At 40.8% G+C, this 8009-nt stretch overlaps 1 non-coding gene across 1 annotated transcript; it reads right to left on the reverse strand.

Moving 5' to 3' along the window:
* Positions 1-7310: 7310 nt before the first annotated feature.
* Positions 7311-7470, reverse strand: LOC145714795 (U1 spliceosomal RNA). Its single transcript, XR_014137001.1, has one exon. It is a non-coding gene; the product is annotated as a U1 spliceosomal RNA (small nuclear RNA).
* Positions 7471-8009: the final 539 nt, after the last annotated feature.

Raw genomic sequence — 8009 nt, forward strand, 5'->3', positions numbered from 1 at the left:
AATGGCACACACCTTCAGTGCCAAATTTCTGCACCATCTCCACTATCTGGCACCTGCTGGCCTTTTTTTATGCTTTATTTTTATCCATAGCACGTACTGATATACTATGCAATACAATCCTTTATCTTCTGTATTGTCACTATCCCCCAACCAGAATGTCATCTCTGTGAGGGCAGGAAATTTTGTCTGTTTTTATCTGGCTTGTCTGTTTACCCAGCACCTTAATCAGGGCCTGGCATGTAGTGGATACTCAATAAATATTTATTGAATGAATAAATGGATGAATGACTAACCTATATGGGAATGGGAAGTGCCACCTAAGCTGAATGTGAAAGTGAATCATGACCATGGGGGTTATTATTCTGAAGAACCTCTAAGAAACAGTGCACAGGAGTTTGACTTGTGAGTTTTCCACCTTGGACTTTTGGGTACTTTAAGGTTATAGGTTTTTTCCATGTAATTTATTTTACAGACCCTCAAAAGTCAATCAGAAACAAACTTTTTTTTTATTTTACAAGTGTGAGCATGTGAGGAATGTGGTGCAGGCAGAGGGCCCTGCAGCCTGGTTCATTGGCTCGCACACATATGTAAAACCCATTCATTAAACAGGTTTTACAGTAAACAGAAGTCTTTGCTTTTAACTCCTTTTTGAGGTAGCCCTTTTCAAAGTGGGCAAGCCCTTTGTGCGATGGATAGAATTCAAGCCTAGAGTCCTTTGTGAGTGGCCCACACATGAGAAACGTTTGAGAAAGACAGTGAATGTATTTTCAATAAAATCTCTGCAGTGGCCTGGGAGATAAGATGGTATGTTCTGGTTAATACATGTGTCTGCCAAACAGAATTGATGTGAATCCCCAGACCTCCATGATCTTGTTCCAGAGGACTGGTGCATACCAAGTATGCAGAATATCAACATTCCACCAAACAGAACTGTCTTTTCCTTTTATCATTCAGGAGCCACTTGAGACACTCGCAAGCCTCACAGCCACTTTGAAGCTTCTTAATGCTCAGTGATCATGCGAGTTTGAGATATGTAGGTATCACTGGCCTCTAGTTGGGAACATGTTCAGTGGTTTTTATAGTGAACTTATCAAATGAAAGTCAGTTCCTTGAGAACTTGTTTTCCACGTATCTTCTAATGTAGCAGTTCTCAGGGCATAAATGGTTTGGAGGAAGCCCCCTTGAACGGAGGAAAGTCTCTGAATTATCGGGGGAACTTTTTCAATGTGAGTACTCTCACTCACCATTCAGCACAGAGATTCGGACCCTCCCACGGTTGATAACAAAGCAGGTACACTTATATCTGCATCACCAACAAGAGCACTGCTCAAGCACAAACCTTGGGCTCCACTCCCCACCCTCCACCTAATGAGAGTCCAGCAATGGGTAAGCGGGAGGTTGCGATCAGCCTGCCTGCTCTACCTATTTGCAGTACGATCTTAGACAATGAACTTAACATGTTTGAGCCTTAGTTTCCTTTTTTGAAAAATGGGGCTAATCATCCCTGCACTGAGTGTCTCTGCATATTTTCTACATGCAGGGGGCCACAAAGCCACCTGCAAACAGTCTCATCTCTGCGTGTGTCTGTGTGGGTATGCACATGCACACACCAAATGGAGTCACACAAATGGCATTTATGTGTGACCAATTTCAATAAATATTCCAAAGGGCCTGCTGCCCTTCTCTGATAAAGACTACCCTTTGATATATTCCAATAATGTTTCTGTATATTTATTGAGTTCTACTCTGACCTCCAGATCATTTTCAGTTTTGCGTGTCTGACCTGCTAGGAATGGCCATTCTGAACTACAATTCAAGTTAGATTTTTCAGGGTGCTTCTCATCTTCCTACATTGTTGCTCAAGGCTAGAAAGTGTGCATATCCTTAGAAACTGAGCTCAAATGCATACAATCACTCATCTATTTAATAATTCATTTTTTTATTTTGCAAATATATGCTGAGGGCCTACTAAGCACCAAGCATTCTGCTAGGCTGCAGGATACAAGTATAGTTTCTACCTTTATGGAGTTTATAGTCTAAAGTGGAAACAAAACTGAACAAAGAAATAGTCAAATACTGTGACAATTTCATGAATGGAGTGTCATGACAGACAATGGAAGAAAAGGATAATCTACTGACATAGGATAATAACAGGTAGTGTCTCTACGGAGGGAACATTTTAGCCAAATCCAGAAGTATGAGGAGCCAGATATGAGGGAATAGAGAGAGGGCATTTCAGGAAGAGGAAAGAATAAGTACAAAGGCCCTGAGGCAGGAAGATGTGATGGGGGAAAAAAAGACAACCTCCTAGTGACCAAGAGGTTGGGCTGGCTCCCCTGGCTTCCACAGGCAACAGGATTCCCCATTTTCTTTCCTGGCTCAAGATGGTAAGGGGCTTCTTGCCCACCCTTGCTTCTCTGTACTGAGATACCAGCTCTGGGCTGGAAGTGGCTTCCTCACTAGGCTGGAAAAAGCAAATGGAGGAGAAATGGGTGTCACCAGTGAAGCTATGTTTGAGGAAGTGCCATCTCACAAACCCCAGAACCTCCATGGTCATTGCTAGAAGACTTTGGGGTAGGAGAGAACAATGCAGGCCCATTACATTCACCCTGATAATTTGCCTACCATGGAAGTCCCTCGCTTGTCACCATTGCCAACACATGCCCTTTTCCTCACCCCAGGACACAACTGAGACCATGTTAGGTATCTAAAGATTCACTTGAGTGCTACAGGGTAATAAAACTTAAAGAAACACAAAAAGTAACATGTAACCAGAAGTGACTTTATCAGTTTAGCATATGGTCTACCAAGGTGTCTCCCTTTCTAATAGCATCTACCTCCCTGTACACAGACTGTTTTTATCTCTTGCCACCAAAGAGGAGTAGAATCATAGACTCTTTGTCCAAACAGGGACTCTTTAAAGACTGAAAGAGCACTACTAATATTTAGGCTGGAGGAGTATGTAGAAATTGCCTTGGCTAACCAGGACATATGGTTACCCTCGGAAGAGCAATATGAGGCAGAGAGAGGCAGAAGCCCTTCCCAGGCTTCCAAAGGCCTGCTGTTTTGCAGATATTTCCTATTCTTTTCGTAGGCATATGATAGAATTGAATTTCCCTGATCCCTTGATATTAGGTGCAACCAAGTGACCTGCTCCAGCTGATGGTTTATGAACACAAGGGTGGTGTTTCACTTCTGAGCAGAAACAGAAAAAACAGTATATAATAGGCCATGTTTCCTTTTTTTCTGCTTCAGTGTTACTGGAATCATGAGGTCAGAGCCTCCCTCAGCCTGAGCTCTGAGAATGATATGGAGCTAACCATCAACTGAGCTGCAATCGGCATAAGTGACTAAGTGAGAAATAAATCTTTGTTGCGATTTTTCTCTGACATTTTGCAGTTGTTTCTTACTGCAGCATCTCCCAATCCAACTGACTGATTCTACTCCCAGGTGTCAGTTCCAGGTCCCCATGATGGAGCACCTCTGTGCACAGATCCACTCTTCCCCTAGACCCTTGCACTAGCCTGTCTTCTGGGTTGCCCTGGAGCTACATTCCCCAAATGATGACAGTGGCCTTCTCAACTAGCTGTCCCAAGCCCAAATGAGAGCCCAGAGAAGAGCCATACTAAAGGATGGAGTCACGAGTTTGTAAAGGTATGGTCTTAGCAGTGAAATGAAGGGAAAAAAATGATTGTTATGTGATTGAATTGTGTTCCAAAAAAATTCATATGAATTCCCAACCAGCAGACTCCAGAATGTGACTTTATTTGGAAATAAGGTTAATGCGGATGTCATTAGTTAAGATGAGGTCATTAGGGTGGGCCCTAACTCAGTGTGACTGGTGTCCTTATAAAAAGGGGAAATTTGGACACAGTGGCACGCACACAGGAAGAACACCATGTGACAATGAAGGCAGACATCAGAGCGATGATTGTACAAGCAAAGGAATTGCAAAGATTTCCAGCAAACCACCAGAAGCTAGGGGAGAGACGTGGAACAGATTCTCCCTTACAGCCCTCAGAAGGAATTATCCCTGCCAGAATATTGACCTCAGATTTTAACCATCAGAACATTAGGACAATAAATTTCACTTGTTTAAGCCACCCACCTTGTGGTAATTTCTTACAGAAGTCTCAGGAAACTAATATAATACAAAACAATGGTGGATCTAGCAACAGAGCTAGCAGGCAGATTTTATAATCCTTCCTGCAAGTCTCAGAGCATCTTCAATGTCCCTTGACACAGATATAGACCCAGACACGGGGACAAATAGAGACACAGATACGGGTATAGATAGACAAACAGATACAGGTATATATAGGGACACAGATACAGGAGAGAGAGAGGTACAGATAGACACCCAGCTATAGGAACAGATAGAGACACACATGCAGGTACAAATACAGACACAGACAAAGGTACTTGTATACAGGTAGATACAGGTACAGATGGAGACACAGATAGGAGTGGATATGGAGATAGAGACAAAGATACAGGTACAGATAGAGATACAGATACAATGTAGAGAGACACAGGTACAGATAAAGATAGAAACACAGATCACAATGGAGACCAGTTAAGATACATACAGATAAACATAGACACTGAGGAACAGGTAGAGATACATAACCAGATACAGGTATGAAGAAAGAGAGCCCTAGAAAGAATTACATATAGAGACACAGATTCAGGAACAGGTAGACATCTGTACATAGGTCCAGATAGAGACACAGATAAAGATTCAAATAGAGACCGGATACATATATTCATATGTATGATTAGAGACCCTGATACAAATATACACAGAGAACTAGAAATAGGTAAAAATACAGTAACACAGACACTGACAGATACAGATAGAGATACAGATATACAGAAAGGCAAAAATACAGATACAGGTAGAGATAGACACAAGGACAGATCTAGATCGAGATACATTTCCAGATAGAGATATAGATTCAGATATAGTCACATGTAAATACAGATAGAGATAGTGACCCAGATACAGGGATAAGTAGAGACAAAAAATGTACAGAATGAGATCAGATACCAGTACAGATAAATGCATAGAAACGGATTCGGGTTGAGATATAGGTAGAGGTATAGAGAGAGTCAAGATTCAAGTACATACAGACCCAAAAATATAGGAACAAATAGAATAGTACAGGGATAGATAGAGACACAGATACAGGTACAGACAGAGCCAGTAACAGGTACAGATGTAGACACACATAGAGGTACAGAGACCCAGATAGGGGCACAGACAGAGAAAAAGTATAGATACAAAAGCCCAGATGTAGGTAGAGATAAAGATCCAGAAAGCATTATGGATAGAGACACAGATGAGGGTACAGTACAGGGAAAGGTACAAATTTGCAGATAGAGGCACAAATACAAGGACAGATGAAGATACTGGTATAGGCTGATAGAGATGACAGACAGATGGAGATGCAGATACAGAAACAAGAGACCTCAATACAGGAAAAGAGAGATACAGATACAGGTACAGATGGAGACACAGATTTGGGAAAAGATAGATATTGACCCAGGTACCTAGGAAGACACAGATACTGGTTCTTATAGAAATGCAGATAAGTGAACAGATAGACAACCAGATACAGGTACAAATAGGTACCCATTTACAGATACAATTAGAGACACAGATACTAGTATAGATAGAGACCCACCTACAGATACAGATGGAGACCCACACACCTACTGAAAACCAGATACTGATACTTGTAGAGATACTAAAACTGGTACAGATAGACACAGTGACTGATACTCATATAGATAGAGAAACAAGTGCACATGGAGACATACTGAAGTATGGAGAGAAGCACAGATACAGGCATAGACAGAGACATAGTTACACACATACAATTACAGATACAGATGTGAATACAAATACAGACACAAATACAAGTACAAATAGACAGTCACTGATATAAATGGAAAGACATAGGTACTTATGGGCACAGATAGAGGTAGTTAAAAAGATAGACACAGATACAATTAGACACACATATACAGATACAGGTACAGGTAGAAACCCTGCTACAGGTATGACCAGAGAGGTAGATACAGGTATGATATAGAAACAGATACACATACAGAGACATAGATACAGGTACATACATAGACACAGATTATTTGGGTGCAGATAGAAACCCAGATACAGGTACGGGTAGAGACATAGATTGATGAATAGAGAGAGACCAAGTACCAGTTAAAGATACAGTTTGAAGCACAGATAAAGACAAGGATAAGTCTGTCAAATAGATTCAGTTTCACATAGGGACACAAATCCATGTACAAACACAAATACAGGTACAGATAAAGACATAGCTTCATGTATACAGACAGATCCAGACACGGGTACAGATAGCGACACAGATACAGGTGCAGGTAGAAACAAAGACAGTAGTACAAGTGGAGAGACTTATTTACCATTACAGATAGAGACCAAGATACAATTACTTATAGGAGAAAGATACTGATACAAATAAAGACACAGGTATTGTTACAGAAATCGATACAGATGCAAAGTTACATTACAAATAGAGACAAATACCAGTACAGATAGGGACACAGATACTGTTGGATATAGAGACACAGAAACACTGATACTTGTCCAGTGGAGAGCCAAATGAAAGTACACATATGCAGGTATTTATAAGGACCCAGATACAGGTACAGATTGAAACAGGGATACAGGTACCTCTCTCTGTACAGATACAAGTACAGATAGAAACACGGATCCAGATATGTTAATGACATAGATACAAGTACATATATAGTTCACACAGAAGTAAGGATAAACCCAAATACAGGTATTGATGAAAACAAAGATAATAAGTACAGATAGAGACTCAGATACAGTGACAAAGACACAATACAATTAAAGATGGAGACCCAATTATAGGTACAGATGGACACACAGACATAGGTGCAGATAGAGAAAGAATACAGGTACACACTGAGACATAGATATATGTACAATAAGAAACACTGATTCCTATACAGATACAGACCCAGATACAGTTACAAATAGAGAGACAGATACAGGTAAAGATGGAGACCAAGACACCAATACTTAGGAGACCCAAATACAGGTGTAGAGAAAAATCCATAGAGCGGCTCAGATATAGACAAAGATACTGTATACACACGTGGGTACAAATAGAAACACAGATTCAGATACAAATAGAGTCATATATACAGGTACATATAGAGATTCAGACACAGGTACAGATAGAGACACAGATACAGGTACTTATTAGATGTAGATACAAGTACCTTTTTTTTTCTTTAAGCACGAACCCAGTCCCCCACTCCCACAAATGATGCAGTCGAGTTTCCCACACTTGGGGACATCACAGGGGTCAGCACATCTGAAGTGCAATGAATAAGCCTCACCCTGGGAAAACCACCCTCATGATCACAGTATCTCCCCTGCCAGGTAAGTATTAGATACAAGTATCTTACAGATACAGATACAGGTACAGATAGAGATACAGACACTGATATTTATAAAGACATAGATATGTAAGATAGAAACAGAGATACAGGTACGGACTGAGACACAGAAAGAAATACAAGTAGAGACACATTTAGAAGTACTCATAGAGACCAGATACTGATAGAGCTCAGATACAGGTACAAACAGACACACATGTACAGGTACAGATAAAGATACAGATACAGAGAGTGACATAGATGCAAACACAGACAGAGACAGACACAGCTACAGATATAATTCTTCCCCATCACTGACATCAAAACTCAAAGGCGGCTTTAATGGCAACTGGGAGATGTCAAGTGCTAACAGTTGCCAGTATCATCAAACAGCATTTATAAATGCCTTTTAGAATTCTTTGACAGCTATGTTTCCTCTAAAGAAGTTCTCACTGGTAATGAGAATTATAAGGACAATTGGCTTTCCCTTTTCACTTGGGCAGCCTGGCAATTCAGAGCATATGAGACAACCCCTCCTGTCAACAGTAGCC

This window comes from Panthera onca, chromosome X (genome assembly GCF_046562875.1).
Source record: "Panthera onca isolate mPanOnc1 chromosome X, mPanOnc1 haplotype 2, whole genome shotgun sequence".
Classification (NCBI taxonomy): Eukaryota; Metazoa; Chordata; class Mammalia; order Carnivora; family Felidae; genus Panthera; species Panthera onca.